This window comes from Ambystoma mexicanum, chromosome 2p (genome assembly GCF_040938575.1).
Source record: "Ambystoma mexicanum isolate Mex_15411 chromosome 2p, UKY_AmexF1_1, whole genome shotgun sequence".
Classification (NCBI taxonomy): domain Eukaryota; kingdom Metazoa; phylum Chordata; class Amphibia; order Caudata; family Ambystomatidae; genus Ambystoma; species Ambystoma mexicanum.
In genome coordinates this window covers 415,587,940-415,612,436 of record NC_090923.1, presented here as the reverse complement: position 1 = coordinate 415,612,436, position 24,497 = coordinate 415,587,940, and the positions used below count along the sequence as shown (strand labels likewise).

The 24,497-nt window shown below is 46.0% G+C and overlaps 1 protein-coding gene across 1 annotated transcript in view; it reads right to left on the bottom strand.

Moving 5' to 3' along the window:
- Positions 1-24,497, bottom strand: part of ACOX2 (acyl-CoA oxidase 2) — a 1,177,957-nt gene that overhangs the window by 582,030 nt on the left and 571,430 nt on the right. The gene's annotated exons all lie outside the window — the stretch shown is intronic.

Below are 24,497 nucleotides of genomic sequence, written 5' to 3'. Positions count from 1 at the left end.
TTAGGCTTTCTGCTGACCTAGGCCCAAATAAGTGCATGCACCCCCTCCAACATTACTCTGTCGCTGCCAGACTCTACACCTTGATCAGATTCAGCCCCTTCAATAAACTGTCCATGCTGTCCAAACTACACACATTCACCTGATATTTTGGCTCTGTAAAATTAGAAGGATGTCTTTAAGGCTGCAGGGATTAGAAAGTTATTGCCTCCTCTCTATTAATTCAAGCCTGTCATCTTCTATGTTTTGTTAGTTGGGTGTTTTCAGATCTCTGCTGCTCAAGATTTGGAGAAGGCAGTGTGTCCCACAGTCAAGTGCACTAGAGCTAATTGTTACAGCTAATTTTCTACTTTCGGCTAAGTCTGCAAACAATCTTTTAGAGGAAGTGATAAGAACATAAGCTGTCTGCCAATTGGACACAAGTGAGAGAAGGTTGGAATGAGGAATTTTGGTTTCAATGCTAATATCTGGTTTTTCTCACAAATTGCCTGCCATCACTATGAGAAGCACCAACACTGGTCCGTAATGTCTGTAACATTAATGCAACATAACTTTGGTCTCCGGTCTTGTCAAATGGTAATATTTACATATGAAATATATGCAAGTGATACAGGCACATCCTATGCAAATGTTGAATAAAAAGAACTCAAACTTCCTCTCATGGTTACAGCTCTAGTGTAAACAGTGGGCAAAATGGAAATAAGGCAAGTTTGTTTACCTGCTGCAGCCGATGTTCCTCCTTGGGCTGGAACGCCATTAAAATATGGCAACATCAAAAGTGAAATTTGTAATCTGTGACTGGTCATAAACACCTCAGTAAAGGAAGTTGGAGAAGGTTCTTGGAATCTTTTGCTGTGCATTCCCACAGCAGAGTAATGGATAAGGGCAACCCTGAACATTCATGTGTGCGAAGCAACAACATTCCTCGTAGATGCACAATGCAGGCACCTTTTATAACAAATGAAGTGGTACATACTGTTTACAACATTGCTGTTTGTGCAATTGTTCAAAATACCCAACATTCCAGAGTAAAATAGAGGAATGGCTCAGGCGTTCCAGTACAATATTACCTTTTCGGATGTGGTTTAGGCTATCGGTTTTGCCAGCTTGTTTTTAACCTTTTAAATGCCAAGGAAGAGGTATCTCGTCCTGGACATTACGTTGATAGTGCCAAGGACGAGATAGCTCGTCCTTTTTGGCATTCTGTTTTGTGCGATCTCTGCAAAGCAGGGATCCCACAAAACTTAAACCCAACCCCCGGCTATGTGAGGGGGAGGTTCCTCCTCACGGCCCGGGGATTCAATTTCTTTCAGTTTCACGTCTGCTTGCTTAATGCACGCTGACGTGAAACTGAAGGTAATTTCACCGCGGCAGCCTTTTTCCGCTGCCGCAGTGAACAGAAAAGGTGAGTGCCCTTATCCCTCTCCCTCGATCAACGGCTTTATGGAGCCGTTGAGATCGAGGGAGGTGTCGTTGGAAAGGGGAGAGTCTTTCCAACAGCACCTTTTTTGAGGCATTGCTGGTCGCAGATCGAGGCTGCAGGTTTGGGCTCCCCTGGAGCAGATTGACACCCATCTGCCCCAGGAAGGCCCAAACCCAAAATAAATAAAAAGGGGTCGTTTTTGGGGTGCACCCCAACCCCCACTAGACCGGCAGGTGAATTTTGTATTGAAAGGGGGGTGGCCCTCTCCTCCCCACCCCAAGTGGATGGGGGGCACCTCAAGTAGCCTTCCATGGGGGCAGGGTTGTCAATCTGCCCCACGGGGCCCACACATGCATGAGGTGCCCTCCCATCTATTTAGGGGGGGCACCTGGAAAGTGTGGGCAGGCCCCGCAAAGGATGGGGCCTGCAGGCTTGCACCCTAAACCACCAGTCTTATGTAATGAAAAGGGTGGGGTGTCCCTCTCCACCCCAACCGAAATGGAGGGGAAGCATCTCATGCAGTCCTACCTGGGGGCAGATTTCTGCCCCTATGTGGCCCCAGGGAGGGCTACATGAGATGCCCCTCCCCCTCCATTTTGGGTGGGGGGAGAGGGCCACCAGAAAACGTGGGACAGGCCACCCAATGGATGGGGCAGTAGGTTTTGGGCACCCTGGGTGCAGATGGGCACACTGATGTGCCCATCTGCCTCATGGCAAAGGGGCAAACAAAAAGAAGAAAACTCTTGTTTTTTTCTGTTGGTTTTTTGGGGGTTTGGGGGGCGCACTAGACACCAGGGATTATGATGAATAGAAGGGAGCTGGCAGCTTTGCAAGGAAAACAAGTGTAGTGCTGGGTGTGGATCGCTGGATCTGTGCCTTGCAGTGTGGTACAGCACATTGGTGTGGTGCTTACCTTCCTGTGCACAGTATTCGGACAGGAGAAGTGAGCGCCATAGTAAGTGGGCATTGGGCATTTCGAACAAATGAATGTTGTGAGTACCCCCTGGTGCTCATTAATGGAAGTTAATGATGGGAGCATGGCAGTGTGGGTTGGTTTTTGCTGGGCTGACACAGATGTATTTTTTTCTTCTGTTTAAAGGTCTTGTACAGTTCAAGCTTCTCCTTTGTTATGCAAGTATGGGATTTGCGTTTTTTCAACATTGTATATGACGCGGGGGCAGATTATTAGTGGGGTGGGTGGCAATTGGTGCTGAGAACGTGAGTGGGTGCTTGGGGGAGGTATTGTGGTGGCCTGAGAAACTTGGCGGGGCAGGCTACGAATTGCCCCCCAGACCAGCTGAACAGTGCTGTACCCCTGGGAGGGCAGTTTGCCAATATGCCATCTGCCCAATTTACGTAGTGGTGGGGGTTTCCAAACGCCCATTGGTCTTATTCCCATTTCCTATCAGTATGCAGTTCACCCTTGCGTGCTGGTAGATGACAGGGATGTGCCATGTATCTGGTTGAAGGAATCAAAAGGTTTGCAGATAGCAGCCTGAAAGTTTGCATGTATCGGGATGAGTACAGATTGTAATTCTTTTTTGTTTCCTTTGTAGTTGTGGCTAATCGAAAGCTTCCGCTGACTTATGTAAGTAGTACAAAATGTCCTTTTGTTATTACGCATTCTAATGTGGGGGAGGATGGTTACTGTGGTGGGAGGGACTGTGGCTGTAGTGTTAGTGGTATGGGTGGGAACGGGTAGTGGGGAGTACATGTGGGCAATGAGGAGTGTGGCCTAAATAGAGGAAGTTGGCTGCTTTGCAGGAAATAAAATGTAGTAAACATAATTATCACCACTTTCTGAAATATGTTTGTGCTAGTAATGCAGATGGTCAATTCTTCTGAGCATGCAATGCGCACTTGGTGTGTAGCTCTTTCCTTTTATTGGAATGGTCACCATTTGTGTCGTCCAAGTCCAGCAGTGGTCCCAGTGAGCCCCGCCAGGGTCCCCATCTTTTCGCAGGGGGCAAAGCTGCAATGCAGGCAAGCCAAAGGGCCAGGACAGTCGGGGGTGATGTCGCTGGCCTTGTACGCCTGCCTCACATGTGGGTCTTTTGTCCCCCAAGTTCAGCAGTGGTTGCAGGGAGGCCATCAGGGTCCCCATTCCTTCCTGGAGGGGAAAGCTGTAGCGCTGGCCAGTCAAAGATCTAGGTAAGTTCACCAGTGGTCCTGGAGCTTTGGTCGAAGCTCTTGCAATGAAACTGTCCAAACTGTTACCCATTTGTGATGATTGGCGCACATTCTGTCAAGGTGCCTATATTCAGAGAGCATACAATGCACACTGCTGTGGAGTTAATTTCCTCTGTCAGAACAGTCACCCTCCCAAAGTATCATGGTGCAGTACGTGCAAGCCACCTTATCACCGTGCAGTACAATCTGTGGGCCACAGGAACAGAAACCATCACTGATTACAATTGTGCCAGCACAATTGTGCCATTGGCACAAGGTGACAGTGTCTCTTTCCCAGAAAAAGATGTGGAAATTACGTATTGATCTACTGTACTCCCACATGTGAAGTGCATGTGAGATTGGGGAAAGTGTGCGTCTGGGATTGTTGCAAGACACATGTGTTGATGCAATAGTTGTGCTAATTGATAAACTCTATGTCTGGCCATATTCATGGGGGTTTTCCTGTTTCCATTTCCTAGTGAGGATGAAGGTTGTGTGGATTGTCGGCCACTCTTTCATCCAAAGGGCTGCAGGACATTTCAGAGGGACAACCACATCTGGGTCTCAAAGAGATGCTCTTTTGGTCCACTGGTTTGGTGTCGGGGGAATGCGCCTTCAGCAGCTCAGAGGAGACATCATCGATGCCCAGGCAAAAGGAGATCTCCCCCCACCCCCCTGACCTTAGAGTGGTGCACCTGGGAGGAAACGATTTGGCATCTATGGGACGGAAAGGGGTACGGTAGCTATTGATGGCGGAACTGCAATGGATATCACAGATGTTTCCAAACATTGTGGTGGCCTGGTCCCAGATAATTCCCAGGAGGGATTGGGGAAGGAAAGGGAAGTAAAGGGCCATCAACGCCTCAGTGAGGAAATTGAATGGGGAGTGGACAAGACTGACAAAGGGAAATTATAGAATTCGGACAATTCACTATGGCTTCATCAAAGGTGAACTGATGTTTCACGGAGACAGGGAGCACCTTTCAAAAAGAGGCATGGACATTTTCATAGCAGACATTCTGACATTTGCCCAGACGCTATGTTGCGGGGGCGCCCAGTAACTGACGGACTTACTGCATTGTTTGGCATGGTAATAAAATTGGGAGTAAATATGTTGACAGTGAGACTCCAACTTCCTAGAAATTGATTAGTGTTCATGGCATGTCATTGTATTCAATATGTCGGTGCTACTTATTTCTTTGCAAACTATCACCACTTTCAGCCTAATACCGCAGTAGTTCCGTTCTTGTGGCCTTCCCCCTTCCAACATAGAAACCTATGTGAATGAGCAGGGGGTTTTGTCGAAAGTATTTGTATTTATTTTTATTTAATTTAATCCAAAACGCTTTACAAGAGGAACAAGTGCAGACAACAATACATGACAATGAATCTAAACCAATAAACAGAACAACAAACAATTTACATTTATGATGTGGTTAAGAACTAACAGAGGGACGGAAGGTAGGAGGAGAGGGTGGAGGTGGGTTAAGTAGTGAGAGAGGAAACAATGAGTGCTAGGGGGTAGAGTGAAAGATAGGATTTTAGAGAAGTGCGTAATAAGTGGTAGGAGGTGATGGAGCGGACAGGAAGAGGAAGGTGGTTCCAGTAGAGCGGAGCGAGAAGTTGGAAGGAGCGGAAACGGGAGGGGGCACAGGAGGGAGGTGGAGTAGAGAGAAGGAAGATATCTGCAGAACGGAGAGAACGAGAAGGAATATAGAGAGTAAGAAGGGAGGATAGGTAAAGAGGGGCAAGACCATAGAGGGCTTTGAAGACTAGGCAGAGGAAGTTACATTTGAGCTGGGCGTGAAATGGGAGCCAGCCTAGTGAGTTAAGAGAAGAGGAGATGGAGCCGTGAGGTGAGAGGAGGCAGAGGGAGCGAATGGCAGAGTGGTAGACAGATTTGAGGGGGGAGAGATGAGAGGAGGGGAGTCCAAAAAGAAGAGTAGACCAGTAGAAAAGTCTGGAGAAGGAGGGAGGAGAGGAGGAGTTTGATAGCTTGGAAGGTTAGGAAAGGACGAATTTTGCAGATGTTGTAGAGGTGGAAACGGCAAAATCTGGCAGTGAGGGAAATGTGATGAGAAGGAGAGTTGGGTGTCAATGTGCAGACCAAGGTTGCGGGTATGGGGAGAGAAGGGGAGTTGGGAAGGAGGAAAAAGAATGAAAGGAGGAGGGGAGGGAAGATGAAGAGTGTTGGCGGGGAAGAAAAGGAGTTGAGTTTTATCTGCATTAAGAGCAAGGAAGTGAGAGGACATCCAAGATCTAATAGCAGAGAGGCAAGAAGAAAGTTTATGGTGAATGTAAGGCGAGAAGGAGGAGAAAGAAGAAGAGCTGGGTATCATCAGCATAAAAATGATATGAGACATCAGAGGAGGATATGATAGGAGAAAGGCGGGAAGTATACAGCAAAAAGAGAAAGGGGCCAAGGACAGAACCTTGGGGCACGCTGTGGTTGAGTGGAGAGATTGGGGAGTTGAGGCCACCCCAGGAGACTGAGAAGGTGCAGTTAGAGAGATAGGAGGAGAACCAATTAAGAACAGTTTTTAAGGTCAAATGAAGAGAGAGTAGTAAGGAGTAGAGGAAGGTCGACAGTATCAAAGGCAGCAGAGAGTTCCAGTAGGACCAGAATAGAGGAATGCTTAGAGTAGCGGGCAGAGAGGAGAGAGTTGAGAACAGAGGTAAGAGCAGTTTCAGTAGAGTGAAGAGGGCGGAAACCAGATTGGGTAAGGGGGAGGAGAGAATGGTTAGAGATGAAGGTAGAGAGTTGAGAGTAGACAATGCGTTCTAGGAGTTTAGAAAGGAAAGGTAGCAGAGAGATGGGACGATAGAAGCGAGATGGGGATTAGCAGTAGGTTTTTTGTGAATGTGGATGATAGTTGCATGCTTAAAAGGAGTGGGGAAGGTGGAAGTGGAAAGAGAGTTGTTGAAAAGGGAGGTGATATAGAGAACGAAGAGGGGGGTAGATTTTGGGGATGAGGGAGGTAGGTATGGGGTCAGAGGGAGAGGCAGTGTGGTGGGTTTTAGAAAGGAGGTGGTGCCAGTGTGCCAGCAATTGTCTGGAAGGGTCTGCCATGTACTTTCCTCATCTTCACTGTCTGCGTCTAGATTGCCCCTGCCTTTTCAACTCACCCAATCACTAATACATTAGGGGGCTGCTTCTCAACTCCATTTCGCATCCACCAGCACCCCATGGAGGATGGGAGGGTGCAACGCACACTGGCTGTCTCTGAATTGGTACTGTGGGTTCAATCCTCATCCCCACACTTGTATTTGTGTAATGTATAGCGGAAAAGGACATCTTTCTTAGATTTTTTGTTGTCTTTGTTGTAGGTGCAGGTGTGTTGTAGCCGTCTACCCACTTGTAAGAAAGCAGTGAGCTGGTCCTTAGCATTTCATGCGAGTGTTTGAAAAATAGTACTCCGTTTTTTGTAGCGTGCTGAGAGTACATCATATTGCAGAGGGCTGCTACAGTTTGTGAGCAGAGTCTGGACATTTTGGCGTACTTGTGTGGTGTAGGTCTGTGGCACTGAATACCACTTACTCTACTAGGTTCCATACTTTGAGAAGCACACATACTTATTGTTTCAATCTTTATCTGTTCTTTGGGCAGTGAAGGGTTCCATAGCGACAGTAGTCATGGCTTCTCGTCTAACAATGTCTGGTACAGAGGCTTTCGCTGCAGTGATGGAGTCCAGCTCGGAGCAAGGCACATAGCCAGATGTGCAATCTGAAACTGATAGTACTTCTGAGGGTGAGCAGGAAGGTAATTGGGGAAGTAAGTTTTCGATGGCTGCTAGTTCCTCCTCCTCATCATCATCTGACGACGAAGAGGATGAAAGAGTACATGTATCTTTTCCCACACAACGGGGCCCTATAAGGGCGAGAGGACGTGCAAAGAGTGTGCCAGATCCTGACATGGCTGATGAGTCCCAGTGGGTGCCTCCAGCAATGGCTCAGCCTATCGTCCCCCTTTCACTGGTATATCAGGGTGCACAGTGAATACAGATGGGTTTCAGCCGATTGACTTTTTCAACCTTTTTGTTGATGGGTTCATTGCAGATGTGGTTGAGCAAACCAATATGTACGCTGCACAGTTCTTGAGGTCACTGGGTCCCACTCTCAAAACCCATTCCAGAGCACAATCATGAGTTCCAACAACCAATGCCGAGATGAGAACATTTTGGGGTCTCATTCTGCTCATGGGAATATCACCGAAGTCGTCTATCTCAATGTACTGGTCTACTGAAGCAGTATTTTCAACCCCTTTTTTTCCAGCAACAATGAGCAGAAATCGCTTTCAAAAACTGCAACGTATATTGCATTTCAATGACAACTCAGCAGCATTGCCCAGAACAGACCCAAATTGTGATAGGCTATTCAAACTTCAGCCATTTCTGAAGCACTTTACTCAGCGATTTGCAGAGGTGTATGTTCCTAGCCAGAACATATCCATTGATGAATCCTCAATGTTGTACAAAGGTCGGCTAGTGTTCAAGCAGTACCTTGCGAGCAATAAAGCACGATACAGGATCAAGTTGTACATGTTGTGCAAAAGTACCAATGGGTATGCCTACAGCATGAGTGTCTACACTGGAAAAGACTCCACCCTAAACCCTCCGGGCTGCCCAGCCCATTTAGGGACAAGTGAGAAGATTGTTTGGGATCTTCTCACACCATTGCTCTGCAAGGGTCACCTTTTGTATGTGGACAATTTCAACACAGGAATTCCACTCTTCAAAGAATTTTACAATGTGGGCACACTGGCATGTGGTCAATCCGCAGTAACCACAAAGGCTTCCCCAGACAACTTGTGTATAAGAAGTTGGACAAGGGAGCACGTATGGCATTGCGGCGGGATGAACTTTGGCAGTAAAGTTCTGCGACAAAAGGGATGTGCATATGCTAAGTACTATTCATGATGAAAGTACTTCACTAGTCACAGCGCGCGGGCAGGCTCAGCAAGTGCGGAAGCCCAACTACATTCTGGACTACAACAAATACATGTGTGGAGTAAATAAACCAGAACAAGTGCTTCAGCCATACCATGCTGAACGCAAGTCGCGCATGTCGTACTAAAGGTTGGCCATACACATTATGTATGTAGCTATGCACAATGCTTATGTGGTCTACCGTGCAGCTGCTCCACAAAACAACCTCCCGTTTCTGAACTTTGAAAAAGAAGTTGTACAATCTCTGACTATGGTCCATGCACAAACTCCCTCCTTTCCAGAGGTAGAAGATGTGGCCAGATTGAAAGCTCTGCACTTTGCCGATTATGTTCCTGCCACACCCATGAAGACACAACCTTACAGAAAACGTAAGGTGTGTAGAAAACAAGGAATGAGGAGGGATACTTGGGTGTACTGTCCCCAATGACCTTCCAAGCCAGCCCTCTGCCTACAGCGTTGTTTCCTTTTGTATCATACAAAGGAAAAGTATTGGGAGATCGACTGATTTCCGGGAATGCCCATCATTACTTGAAAGGGGCCCATAGGTTCTGAATTCATGCATGCCTTACAAAGGAATGGCACTCCTGCTCCCTGCACTGGAGGTGTGCCTTCAATAAAAATGCAACAGCATTTCAACTCACTTCACTTTATTTAGCGTGCCTTCACGAGCATTGCTAGTCCTGCTCCCTCCATTTGAGGCAAGCCTTGGAAAGGTACACCACTCCTGTACCTTTCACTTGAGTCCTGCCTTCTAAAGAACGTTAGTCTAGCTCCCCCAGCTTGAGGTGTGACTTGCAAAGGAACGCGATTCAGGCTCCTTTCATTTGAGGCGTGCATGCGTGAGAAAATTCACTACAGCTCCCCTCCACTCGAGGTATGCCTTGCACAAGAAAGGAACTCCATTGTGGTTAACTCCCCTTTGGCGTGCTTTGCCAAGCAATGCTAGTGCTGCACACCACTCAGGTACCTTTCAATTGAGGCCTGCCTTAGAAAGAAAGGTCAGTCTAGCTCCCTCTGTGCGAGGTGTGACTTGCAAAGGAACGCAATTAAGGCTCCCTCCACTTCAGGCGTATCTTGTAAAGGAATGCCACTCCAGCTTCCTCCACTTGAGGCGTGCTTTGGAGAAGGAGGGAACACCACTCTGGTTCACTCCCCTTTGGGGTGTCTTGGCAAGGCATACTAGTGTAGCTCGCTCCACTTCAGGCCTGCATTAGAAAAAAACATCAGTGAAGCTCCCTCCGCTTCAGGCGTACATTGTAAAGGAACGTGATTTCCCGCTCCTTCCACCGGAGGCTTCCCATGCAAAGAAACGCCAGTTCTACTCCTTCTACTCGAGGGGTGGGTTGCAGAAGATGGGAACACCATTCCGGTTCCCTCCCACTCAAGGGGTGTCTTTCGAAAATAGTACACGCCACTTAAGGTACAAGTGTAATGAAAGTGGTACTTGGACACCATCTGTATGGCGGTGGTGTCTTGCGTACCTCGTACCACCCTGCCTTCTTTGTTTTACCTGAACTAATGTTATGTGTAACTGACATGTCTTCTGTTGGAATGACTTGGATACAACTGGTGTGTGAGTGAGGTAAAGCTACGTAGTACATGCAGATGTCATTTCTGTGAATGCACTTTCCCAGCACTGCAGAAATGATTATAATGTTAGAGGGTGTGTGTGGGTAAGGTTGCACATATGAATGCTTTAACATGAATGGTGAATGCAGACATACTTGCTATGGGTGTACTCGAAGTTTGTGTGAAAGACAGCGCCTGTAGGCTAGGTAGGCAACTGTTAGGCAGAAACCTGTGCAGTTCCCTTAGGGACTACTGCAAAAGGCTTAAAACTACAGGTGTTGGCAGTAAACCCAATTGGTAGCAGTCTGTACCACCCAGATTTACCTGGTAGCTGTGGCTGAGCAGCCAGACTTCTCTCAAGAAGAGTTAGACAGTATGTAGAGTATACAAGATAGGTACCAAAATACAGTAGCACACACAAACACTGACCAGAGCTTTGGTAACAAAGTATATAATTATTTATTTAAAGACACACTTAGAAACACTCCAGCACTATTATTGTAAGCAAGTTCAAAACACAGTCACTATTAATATATATACATCCCTTATTCCTTAGTAGACAAGTCTTAGTTAACACCACTTATTTTCAGACAGAGGTGAGCGCTTAACTAAAGATGGCACTCCAATAAGTTATCAAAAAAGGGAGGGAAAAGGCAGAAATTAGAAAAGCACACGACACTAATACCTAGCAGGGCAGGAAAGTCAAAGTCTACTGGTGAGCAAAAGTTCAGAGGCCAGGCTCACTCAGAGAGAGTAGGACACCAATGCGCCCAAGATCACACAGTTTAAGAGGCTTGAAAAGTCTTGCAGAGAGTTCAAAAAGGAATTAGTTCAGCTCAGAAAAGTTCAGTTAGCCAGCCTAGGGCCAAACCAAGTGGTAAGTTGAGGATTTAAGAGACACCCCACACAGACTGTTGTGAGGGAGGCCAGGCGGACACAGTACCTTGAAAGTGGAGAGAATCCTCCAGCGGGGGCAGTTGTTCCTGGCAGCGGGTGCAAGTTGCGGCGTCATCCAGAGGAAGAGAGGATCTCGACGTGGAGGAAAGCTGAAGGTCGTTGCACTGCCAGGGAAGAAACCAGCCACGGAGTTCTCCGGTTAAAAGGTACTACCCTTTTATTCGCGGTAGTGGTAAAACGTGGTATTCCGGTTGCCGGGGTGCTTGGCACGGGCAAGGCGGCCACGAGATGATCCGGGAAGGTGAAAAGGCGGGCAAACTGGTTATCCCCACCAGTCAAAGGAAGAAGACTCTTCGGGATGAAGATCTCCTCTGTCGCTGGAAGAAGTGGTGAGGCGGTTCAGCAGGGCTCCACCGGTTGTGCCGTCGTTGCAGGTCGGCTCAGCTTCTCCCTCTTCGGATTCTTTGGTCCTGTGGCGACTTCTGAAGTTCCAGTCCCCAAAGCCCTGCTTTTATGCAGAAAACCCCCATTCATCAGTCCTAGCTGTCACTCAAACATGCTAAGTGGTGAGCCGGGCGGCTCACCACTGGGCCAATCACACAAGAGTGCGACTTGAGTTGCCGAGGCAACTCAGTCCAGGGTGCCTAAACCCCCCAACCACACATCCTATAGACCCAGACAGGTGGCACCACTTTTGGAGGCTTCTGTGGATAAGCCCGCCAAAAAGTGGAACAAAGGGCTCGACTTGGGTTGGAGTTACAGAGGCGAACACAAACGCCATTTTAAAACCGAGTCCTGGCAAAAAGACCCAACCGGGGAATAAATATTAAATAAATAACCCGGCGGTATCTTTAACATTGCACCAAAAAGTGGTGCGTTTAAAATGAATGGGAAAATCCCATAGTAAATATTCTTAAGGAATATTTTGCGTGGTAACCACTGCCACCAGCCAGAAACTCGACGAGGGGGGACTGCACAGTGCCCCCTCGAAAAAAATACCCAGGGGCAATCTAATTACCCCTACCAGTACTTCCACAATATGATGGTTTGTACTGGTTCTGTTCCCAATTTAAGACTAGTAAAGTCAATGGTGACTTTACATGCCCTGGGAGACAGTAGTCAGTCCCAGGGTCTGGAGTCTGTGTTTAGGGGTCACTATGACAGCCCTGTGTTACTGCACTGAGGGTGCTGTGTAACACACTTACCAAAAACCACATGAAGCGCTATGGAGTAAAATACCCCATAGCCCATTAAACACATTACAAAGTCAAAGGATATCTCAAATCATGTCTAAGAGTGGGAGAAAAAGAATCTCACTCTTAGCAGGAAAAAAAAAATAAACCCCAAAAATCCAGCAAAGCTGCTGGGGGACTCACTAGGTTTGGGAAATTAGCCTTAACAGAGAATTCTCCCTAACAGCAACTGAGCCAATATCCACTTGCTATCAGTGTGCAGATACGGTTGGAGCTACATGACATTTGAATGCAGACACAGTTGTTATGCAAGTGCTGGAAAATGATGTGAAAGATATCGCTAGAGACACTGTTGCAATGTGTGCAGATATCCACTTGCTTTGAGTGTGCAGATACGGTTGGTGCCACATGATATTTGAACGCTGACACAGTTGATACGCAAGCACTGGGAAATGGTATGAAAGATATTGCCTGGAGACACGGTTGCAATGTGAGCAGATGTTCACATGCTATAAGCGTGCAGATAAAGTTGCTGTGGCGCAAGTGATTTGGTAGAGGTGCGACTGCTGAAATGGTTGCCTACTGACTGAAGACACAAAGTATGAATGGCCAGTGAAATGGTGGGTGCCTTATCGTGGCTTCACTGCTCACAAGGGCTTTCCTCCTTGTGCTACACCCCACACTGCCTGTCCGACTGCATTGTGAACTATGTATGAGAAGTGTGAGCAAAGGTACATGTGTATGGGCTTCATGAGGAGAAACAGGTTGGCAGTGGGTGCTACACAGTGATTCTTATATTCCCAGAGCACTTACAGTACAAATGATTTACCCATTCTCACCCAGGTGACGGCGTGCACGCATACGAGGGCTGCCTCTCATTGGGACATCTGTGGGTACGCAGGAAGGTAGGCCATTTGTTGCTGGTGGCGTGTTTTGGTTGGTTGGTGGTAGAACATGTCAGAAATTTCCGACTTTGCTGGGGCTTGTGGATAATACATTCTGGGGTGATTCGCGGAAGTCACACCTCTGGATTCCCACGGGGGTCCTCTTTTCGAAATGCATGGGGTTCCCTGTTATTTTGGTGGCTTTGACACCCTAGGCCCAAATGTGTAAGTTGTCCACAAGAGCACAATTTCTCAAAATCTGTTCTGCCGAAAGACTTGGGGGTTACCTGTGGTTTAGCCTTTTCCGTTTGCGCCCAGGAAGGTGCACCCACACATGTAAGGTACCGTTTTTGTTGGGACATCTATGGGAACGCGGGAAGGTAGGACATGTGGTGTTGGCGACGCGTTTCGGTGGGAGGGCAGAGTGAAATGTCTGAAAAATTGGATTTTTTGGCCAAATTTCAGACTTTGGCGGGGGTTGTGGGTAATAAATTCTGGGCTGATTCGCGCAAGTCACACCTCTGTGGTTTACCACAGGTGTCCTCTTTTTGGAAATGCATAGGGATCCCTGTTTTCCTTGGTGTCTTCGACACTCAAGGCCCAAATGTGCAGGTTGTCCACAAGATCAAAATCTGCTCTGCTGAAAGACTTGGGGTTACCAGTGGTTTAGCCTTTTCTCTTTGCGCCCAGGTAGGTGCAACTCGACATGTGAGGTATCGTTTTCTTTGGGACACCTGTGGGAACATGGGAAGTTAGGACATGTGGTGTTGGCAGCGTGTTTCGGTGGGTGGGCAGAGTGAAATATCTGAAAATTGTGATTTTTTTTTGCCAAATTTCGGAATTTGCCTGGGGTTTTGGGAAATACGTTCTGGCCCGATTCGCGCAAGTCACACCATTGTGAATTCCCACGGGTGTCCTCTTTTTGGTAATGCTTGGGGTTCCCTGTTTTCCTTGGTGGCTTCAACACCCTAGGCCCAAATGTGCAGGTTGTCCACAAGAGCAACATTTCTCAAAATCTGCTCTGCCAAAAGACTTTGGGTTACCAGTGGTCTAGCCTTTTCCCTTTGCGTCTGGGTAGGTGCACCCCGACATGTGAGGTACCGTTTTCTTCGGAACACCTGTGGGAATGCAGGAAGGTAAGACATTTGTTGTGTTTGCGTGGTTTTTATAACGTTTCGACCCATTTGCTGCTGCCCTTTGTTACACAACCCTTTCATTTCCCAAATGTGACCTATATTTAGTCGCTGCTTTAGGCACTATACACTTTTGTAACCTGCACAAGTCACCGATCCTTCAAAAGGTCTGCCTGTGCTCCTTCAAAAAATGTATGCTTGCCCTTCCTCACCACATTTGTTTTCCATATTTACACATACTAAGTACGTCTGTTTAGGCCGTAAGCAACTCCTGTGTACCATGGCTCAGTTTTTGGCGTGTGGTACTGCTTGTTTTGTGAAACATTCCGAAAAATGATTTCCAACCTGGAAGAGTCAGGGGAATGAAGCAGAGCATTATTTTTCTCAAAATTCACATAAGCCATTGCCTTACCGGGCCAACCCTGTCCACCACATACCATTTTTTCTGTCATTTTCCCGATTTTTCCCCAAACTATGGAATTTTTCCCTACATAGTTGTTGCCTGACCTGCGCAATTCACCCCTTCCTAAACTTGGAATTTTGTATACATTTCAGAAATGTATACCTTTCCCTTCAGCTTTCCTACCCCTCCTCTTCCATTCCGCCACGCATGTTCTATTGGAAAAAAAGCAAAAATTGCCTACCTCTCACAAAACGGTTGGTAAACATATCAAAATATGGTTTTTCGGTTTCCACTCAACCTGTTCTTGAAAGCCTGGAAAATGGGGAGTTCAGCACAGCAAACCATTTGTTCCTAGCACTTCCAATGAAAAAACCCACATGCTTCTATGTATATCATTGTATTAGCATTTTCTGAAAAACCCAAAATGTTCTCCCTTTTTGGTTATTTTCTCCCACCCCCCTCCAGCAAACTAGGATAGGTGGTGTTACGAACGCCTACATGTGGGGGAAAAAAGGGGCCAAATTTGGCCGAAATATCTCTTGTAACAAAAAAGTTACAAGGGATTGAATGGCAGCATACCGAAATCACTAAAAAAGGCCTTGGCACTGTGGGGGGGGGGGACCCATGGCAGTTAAGGGGTTAAGGTAATTTAAAATGTTTGTGAACTCCGTGAGTTGGTTGAACTGTACAATACATAGGAACATTTTGAGATGTGTGGGTATAGATATAGATGTCCTGCTGTCGTTTCACAGTAAAAGTCCTAGCATGTATTTAAAATATAATTAATGTAAAGATTACTTATAAGCATCGCAGTTAGGCACTGTGTGGCATACTTTGCAATTGGCTCTTCTGGTAGTACTCAACGTGCAGCAGAATGTCATCTACTTAGCACTGAGCACCTTCTCCAAAGATGGCTGAATACATATCTTTACGGGACACCTTTACAGCTGTGAAACAGTATGTACCTTTGGCACACAGTTTTTGTTCTCACCCTTCTATGGCTTTGGGTACCCTTTCACAGGTTTCTTGATGCACTTGCGCATTCCGATTTACTCTTTGCCATTTTAACTTATTCATGATCTATTTCATGCTTGCACCATTTAGGCGGCCACAGACCTCTGAAATGTGGTTCCAGGGAGGGAAATTAGTGCTTGCTTTTGAACATAATTTTAGTGCCACCTGTGCTTAACTTAAGCATATAATATTGAGGCGATATGCCCCTCGATGGCAGGCCCGCCATGTAGGTGATGGCCTGCTGCCCAAGTTAAGGGCCAGAGCGCAGCGAGGGTCCCTTAACAAGAGTGGTGGGCCGTTACCTACAGAGTGGGCCCGCTACTGAGGGGCATATCGCTATCAGCACCCGTGTAGATCTCTAATGTAATGGACAGGAAGTCCGTTTTCAATGTTCATGACTGAGGTCAACAACATTGAAGAGGAAACTGCCTGGCTGCCAACACTGTGCAGCGAGAGAAAGGTATTCTCATGTAGTGAGCTACATTGGTGCTAAGGTGAAGGGGGAGCGGGGAAGGGAAGCTCCCCAAAACGACAATGCTCGGAGCGCAGGGTTTCCTTCTTGATACAGCCCACGTTCCGAGCATTTTCATTGGTGGCGCCTCCCAGAGTGCTAATTTAAAATGATGCCTCATTTTTAACCTTTACTTTTCTGAAGGGAAAGCCCTCATTTTTGCAACGGTTTAAAAAATGCATGTAGTTTATTTGAATATAAAAGTGATTGCTTAACACAGTGTATGTGTGTATTGATTAGAAAGAACTCCAAACATAATTTGAAGTGGCACCAATAAAACCAAAGAGGTTTTTACTGTTTTGCAGTGGCGTAGGAGACACAAAATCTGGGAGCGGACACCTTGGGGACTTGGCTTTTTTATTTATTTATTGTGTTTTAGTCAAAGAACTCGACTTTTCACAAAATTAAAATAGCAGTATGTATTAAATTACATACATCATCACTGTACAAAACAAGAGAAAAGAAGAAAAAAAATGAAGAAAAATTATGAAACAGAAACTCAGTTGAGAGTATAAAATCCTTCAATTTGGCGTCTCACTTCAGGTGCTCAGTTCACGTAAAGGTTTTACCACTTCCCAGGTCAAAAGGCTTTCATGGCCTGACCATAGCTGGTCCCAAAAAGATTGGGTGTCCACCCACCATTCCTTGTCCACATATCTCACCCAATGTTACAACATTTTTTAAATAAGGCCCTCTGTGCTCTAAGCATGGCTTAGTGAATACCACAGGCCATTAACAGCTTGTACTGCAGTTACGATCAAACTATTGGGGTAGGACTGAAGGCATCCCCCCACCTGGCACAATGTCTATTGGGTGTGGCACCAGGCCATGCAGAAGCATTAAGTTAAAAAGCCCTCTCTCCTGTATAGTGGAGCAGGGCGTGCAGCGGGCTGTTGGAGTGAGAGCTCTGTGTGCTTTCAGTGACAGCCCAACCCAGCTAGCCATTGCACTGTGTGACAATGGTCCACAGTTTGTGACTAAGGAGGTGTGCTGTTTTGAAGAATTGAGAGAACTAGACCTTAATGACACTCCAGCACTTGTAATCTATTATAAATTGATGATGAGCCTTTCACTTTCCCCTACCATGAAATATTTTAGCTCCTTCTAAAACAAAGGCATGGTTTAACACTGAATGCTCAAAGGCCAAGGCTAACCTTCTCACACTAGTCAAAAATCCTGATACTAGATAATAAGTCATTGTCCGACTTAACTGAAGCACCATACAAAAGACTTTAAGACGTTTTGGGAAATTGTATCTTCCAGGCCAAGTTACCTTCAAGGACCCTGTGGCCGAGAATCCAGCGTTGTAGATACTAAGGGCCTAATTCATAGAAGCATTTTGATGGCGCAATCCCATAGGAAAACGCTCTTTGAATCTGGCTCTAAATTGGAAAAATCTTTTTTCTCCCAACATAACTATGAACTCATTACACCTAAGGATGATTTGTACACGATTGCCCATTTAGATACTACTCATATGATATCAAATGATTCACCACTCCACACCCCCACACAATCCCAATGTTTTAATGTGAGACAACTGAAGCCATATACAAGCAAAAAAAGAGCCAAAGTCTGTGCTTGGTTGACATTCCTGCCGAGGCATTTAGATAAAATATTGATTGATTGATTGATTGAATGTGTTTATTATAAAGCGTGACATGCCCATAGACCTCAGCACGCACAAAAAAACAGGACAAACAAAAAAGTAATACAGCATTATAAAGCAGGCACATTTAAACTAAAAGTGAAAACCCAGTTCAGAATAGGGGTAAACACTGCACACGATCATAGTTGTTCATACAAAAATTACAGTTGGCTAAAAGCTGGGAAAGTTGGTACGACCACAACAAATGATTATACAATCCCTAAGTACACAATCCATCAATCTTTTTCCTCCACAATACCTTTAGGTCACAGCTTCTAACAATCCTTGGTCCAGTTATTTGTTGTAACCGGGCCAGGACCTTATTCCTGAGGGCATCCCTAGGTTCCGGCCCCTATGAAGGGGTAACATTGGTGATAATAAAGTTTCTTTTGTCAAAGATCAATTCTCTCAGATTCTTGTCTGGAATATATGACAGCAATGATTTTCTTAGACATGAGATCTTAAATGGAATGGATTTAGAATTTTCAGACATCCGGGAGTCAACCAGGGGAATACTTTGTCCCAAATCAGCGCCAGATACCGCAGACCCAAACTGAGCCTGCCTCACGGTCGCTCGAGATGGAGGAAAAACCATAATGTCAGGGTGGGATTGGAGCAAATTTTTGGATTTCAAGAACTATAGCATGTTAACAGGATTCAGTTCAGTCTGACTACCTCTCTTCTCAGACTTTAGAGTTTGCTCAGAAGGCTCAGCCACATGAAGTTTATCAACAGCTGGCAGGCTGGAACGGGCATTGAGAGATATTATTCAGAGCCTCCATATTCGGAAGTACATCCAACTTGCATGAGTTACCCACCATAAAATTGCACACTAGCGTCACAACTTTGTCTGCTAGGTCCACCCACAACCAAAGCCATGAACATTCCTACACTGGAGGAGTTCAGCAATAGTAACATTCCTCACTTTGCTGCCATTGAACAGAAACTGAGCTGTTCCATCTCACTGGATTGCTCATCAATTAGCTCTGGTATATCTTCAGTCACCACTGTCTATCCCTTATCCATATCCGATTGTGAGGACAATAGAGGTGAGATGTCAACACTCAATAGCCTCCATACTAGGTGTGAGACTAGCTACGTGATCCACATCTCAGCACGCAATGCTGGGGCGAGCAAGACAGGTCCAGCACCCGAAACTGGGTGCACATAACCAACAGCTAACACAGAACATGTTGCTGGTAATATGGGAGCTCACTTGTCACTTAGCAAGTCTCCCAGAAAAACTACTCCTCATGTATTAAAGCCTTGGGTTGAAACTTGTGACATTTATTTTGTGGTTTATGGAGCAAAAGATAAGTAATTCCAGGAAGCAGTTCTTTCACACCACTGCAGTTTAGCCGCCTGCCCGGCCGCTGAGGTGCCAACACCAGCCGCAGGGCTTCAGGCAGTACGGCTGCACAGCAGCCCGAAAAGGGGAAACGCCAGCGAAGTGTGGAGGGAAAAGATTAGAGGAAGGAACCTAGGAGCATATTAAGAGCATTTCATACGCTTGCTGCATCATGCCAGGATACTGTCAAGCTGCTCCCATGGAGCGCTGCTTCCAACAGCTTTGTGTTCCCATATATATGGATATGCGATTGCCTTTCTTGGCCATATATTATAATGATATGTGCAGTCATCAGAATTTCACAGATTACTGGAAAAAGGCAATTATACAACCAATACTCAATAAGGGGGGAGGAGAGACAATCCATGGGTTTACAGGCCTATGTCACTCCTGGACTAGTTGTGTTAAGCATCAAAGAACAACAACTTCATGAATATCGTGATGGGTTTTCGCCAAGGACTTGGCACGAGCAAACATTCACTCAATTCATATTTTAGCATAGCAAATTCGATTTATATCGAACAACTAGCTGGGATACATGGCGTTGCCGTGTCCTGATCGAGTGGTGTCTCATGTGCGCTGGAGGATGTTGCTCTTTCCTCTTGTCGGCAAGCCTTGCTTCAGTTTGCTCTGGGATCTCATTTGCCCTGTAGAAAGAAATCTGCTCTTGTCCTCTGGTCAGAAAGTTGTACTACTGTTTGTTGTGTTTTAGAAGCACTTGATATTGATTTTTGCTTTGCATCAATGGAGCATTTCCAAGTGATGCTTGTTTTTATTTCGGCATGTTTCAGTCCCTCAATGGCTTCAGCACATTTGACAAAGTCCAAGAAAGATTGATTGTGCTCTCTTCTTGTGAATGAAATGATGTGAACTGTAACCTTGCCATTTCCCATATTTGGAGAGGCATGTTAAAAAAAAAATAAAAAAAAAATATCACATTTTTTTTAATTCCCTTTAAACATGCTCTAATAAACACATCAGTAAACACTTGTGTATAGGCACGTTATAAATGCCATATCATATCATATCTTATCATATTATACATGAGGTGTCTACGGATTGCATTTTCTGCATCCAAACAGACTACAATCTTGCCCCAGACATATGAAACACCGGAGGACAGCGATGTAACTCCCCAAAGTAAAGGGGTGGTGGATAGTGTAAATTGCTGCCTGATGGATGTGGTGCAAATGGCGAGTCCAAGGGACGTGGACAAGAAGGAGGCGATCCTTTTAAGAATTAGTTGATTGCACCAATCTCCACACAAGGTCATGGGAGTATGGGATTGATGGTTGCTGGGAGATGAGGCTGAGGCTTGCCATGTAGGGGCTTATTTTGATGTATATGGTGTGGAACCTTCAGAGGTGGCCAAAGTGCGTGTGAGACATCGCTCCAATATGTGTACGAAGGGGGGGGGTGTGTTTTTGTCATTGGTTGAGCTCATATGGCTCCCTCATTCCAAGTTTTTCCTAGAAGGGTCACAAATGCAGAGTCCTGACGGTATAGGGTATTCCATGTCCACAAAACAACAAAAGGCGGTGCTCCCATATAAAAATAAAAGTTCCCTTCCTCGTTGAGGTACCTGAGCACCACCAAACCGCAGTGGTTGAACCACTGCAGCTGGTTGAACCACTGCAGCTGGTTTCAATCTCGGCTCCTGTGCTAGCAGGCTCAATCCAACCAAAACACATGAGAGGGAGGTGTAACCAGACAGACAGAGACAGACTCTGGGTCCTTGCCATGGACGGCGCACCCTCTCACCTGCTCCTCCTCCTGCTGGGGCGCATATGGAAGTGAGTGACTTACTTGGGGTAAGGTTTGGTTTTAGTCTCAGAATTCTGGAATTGGAAGTTTTTCTTGTCTTATTTTAAATATAGAAATGCAAGTCTGAGAAATACCAGAACCAGATTATATATATTCTCTTGGAACAAAAGGCGACCATACCGTGTGTGTATAAAGGTATGTACAAAGTAAAGGGACCAGCATGCAGTGTGTAAAACAAGACAGGGAGAAAAATCACCTGACGCAACTCGTGATCCTGCCCGAGTGCCCGCTGCCTGCCAGGAAAACCCTAGGAGCAGAAAAAGGGAAATCTTATGAGGTGACTAAGAGCGCACTGAAGCCCCCCTTCCACCTGCTTGACTAATCGCCCCCACCCGGTCCAAAGCGAAATCTCTCCAGCTCAGCCCCGTCTCCTTGCTGTGCAGGGACATTGTGGAACTGTGGCTGCTCCTGAAGGAAAGTACAAGTGTGTCTGGTGTCCACAGCTTGCGGTTTACTGCTGCAATAACCTTTGGGTGTTCAGGATTCCATGAGATAAAGACATTTGAAAATGAGCCATGTGGAAGGGAGTGCTTTGGCACCACCTTGGGTTCTGGAAAAGCTTCGATAAAGTTTTAATCAGAAACGGTCTGCTGTTTGCATGCAGAAGACTGAAAAGGAAAACTCCTGCGGAATGTTCTCTATAATCCTATTTCTCTCTCCCTTTGCCTCTGCTCTTTTGCCTCTTCTATGTCCCTGCAGGCACACAGATGTCCTTCCCTTCCTCTGTCTAATAGTAGCAATAATTAAAGATTTCAAAGCGCTTAATGCCAGACCCCCGCTTCTAGGTGTTGTAGTAATCTAGTCATATACACCAGGGGGTCATTATAACGGGATAACGACCAGAAGTTGGTAAAGGGTCCTTATCCCAAGTAATCACAACCCCTCCCGAGGACGATAATCTATTGGCACATATTTGTGATAGCAACAGAACATTCTAATTGGCTGAGAGGAGGTCAATAATTATCTCGGCTGAGAGGAGGTCAATAATTATCTCGATGTGCTTGTAGCAGTTATTAGCTAGCTAATCGGACTGGGAACGTTGAAAGGATGAATTGTCCCTGCCTGGATAAGAACTTGCAAAGTGCAGTCCTGCTCCATGCCATAGGCAAACACTTAAAATGTTACATAACCGTAATATATGAAGCACTATATTCAGAGTGGGGGGCAGATCAAAAGTGTGATTATTGCCTTCTCTCGAAGTTTTCTGTTAAAGGAGAAGCTGGCAGGGTCGTATTTCCCAGTGAAATTCTATTTTTTGGGCCACATAAGTATTCTCACTGCCAAACTTTGTGGCATGAGAGCATTTTGGAATCCTGGAAGAATGTTCTGCCCCTCCTTGCTGTGGGCGCTGCCAGATGGGTAATTGTCCTTGAGGGTTGCATCACACAGTATATTCCAGGTGGGACATTCGGTCTACGGAGGATCACAGACCATCCATACGACTCTGTCCCTCTTGCAACCCAGGCCTTGGCATACATTGCGAAATTATTTTTATGATGGCACAAGTTTTACTTAAGGGCAGCGAGTAGAGGTAATTGATTTCACAAAGGTGGCATAGAAATGTTTCACCTGACTGAATGAAAACAAAAGTACAATAAGGCCCAGGGTGGAGATGCATGTGGCCCCTTTCAACATGTTTGCCCCTCCTCCCTCCTTTGCTTAGAGCGGAAAACAATGTGAGGCACTGATGGGGTGCATACATTATCATGGAGCCAAATACAGCCGGGGGTTTATAGCTGCCGATTATCACGTGCCAGCCAGCCAGCAGGGAGCTGAAACACTAAATGCCCCCATAAAAACTATACATCCTCTTTGTCAGCAAGTGGGTGATGAAGAGGAAGCAGTGCTAAAAGGTAACAAGATAACACTTGTGTATTACTTGAGGGAAGTGACGGCCGTAAGGTCTCCAGCAAAGCGCACATTTTACCCACAGAATGAATGTAATATGGAAAAGGAATATATTTCCATAATGTAGTTGCTGACTGACAAAATGGGGCGGTCAATGTCATCTGGAAGTTCGAGGACCCTTTTAAATGAATGGTTGAAAGGCCCTTATGCTGCCCCTGGGGGACCACCTTGTTTTTCCCGTTTTACCCACTTGGCTGTTAACTTGTACCAGCCTCAAGCCCTTGACATAAGTTGCACCATGTTCCCACTTACCCTGTGCCCTTCTTCCCCCAGTCGCTCAAGCAGACCACTGGGGCCCTTTCCAGGCTTGCGCTAGCCTCTTCCGGTAAAGCCTGATGGGCTGGTCCAACAGCTCTGGATGGGCCAGTTTATTGGACTTATGTGGACCAATGAGGGCTTTAAGTGTGCCCGGGCTAGCTGGGGTGGAGCCCAACCAGGTCCCACCTGCAGGCAGGTGGACAGATATGTGCCTCTTTCAGTCGCTTGCCGTCACTCTCCCTATTTCAGAATGCACTCATTTAGCTATACAGCCTCTCGTCACTGGGCTAACAAGCCCAATAGGTGGCATCAAGGTGCCATAGCAAAAAGACACAGTTTGACAAAAACAGCACCCTCACTCCATCATGCAAAATAGCATTTAGGACCAAACCGCTTCTTAGTGTTCATGCAGTGACATGAAATACATGTGTCATAAATCTCTAACTTGGCATTAAGGCGATGGTAAGAGGCAGGGGACGGGATGCTAAGCCTGCACAGTGCTGTGCTGGCAATAGTTGTGGAGTAACAGGGTGAGTAGCGGGAAGGAGCAGGGGAGGGGTGTTGGGGTCCAAAGGCAGGCTGTCAAATAGGGCATCTGGGGTTTAGGCAGGAATCCTACCATCCCCTCAAAGAAACCTAAACATTTCACCAAAGCCAGAAAAGACTTTTGAGGGGGGAGGCCTACAACCGCAAATACGCTGGCACCCAAGCCAACCTTCCTCACGCCAAAAGTCAGAAATAACCAAAACTGGTACAGACAACAAAATCACAAAAACAGATCTCAGTGCTAGGAGGATGGGAAGAATAATTCAATATTGAAAACAGTAATATCAGGAGAGAACAAAGGAAAACAACAAGAAAGTAAACTCAACTCTGACCAGATGGGGGGAAAAAACAAAAACAAAGAAACAACAAAGGCAATAGACAACGCAAATCAAAAACCATTGCTTATACAACCAGATCTATTAGGGAAAAATAATAGCGAGACTTCACTCAACGAAAGTAAAGCCGAGAAGGAGGGGAAAAAAAGAGACAGCTTGGCACAACCTAAAGCAAGCTACCAGTGGAACCAAGAAGAAATAAAACTGGCAGAGGCAATATTGAACTATAAAAAAATGCTAAAACACAGAGAGAACACCCCGGGTTGGAAACAGTCTCCGCAACATAAAAATCCAGATGTCGCGACGGATGCCTTACCACTATTGTTCTCCACGCCCCACAAAGCAAAAATAGAAAGTGAATCCCCAAAGAAAAAAGAAAAAAACTCACCTGTTAAAAACGTGGACATACTACCCGTCATGTCAGCTGTGACCATCGCACTGGCACCTTTCGGGAAATTATATGAAACAATAAACGAAACATGAAAAGACCA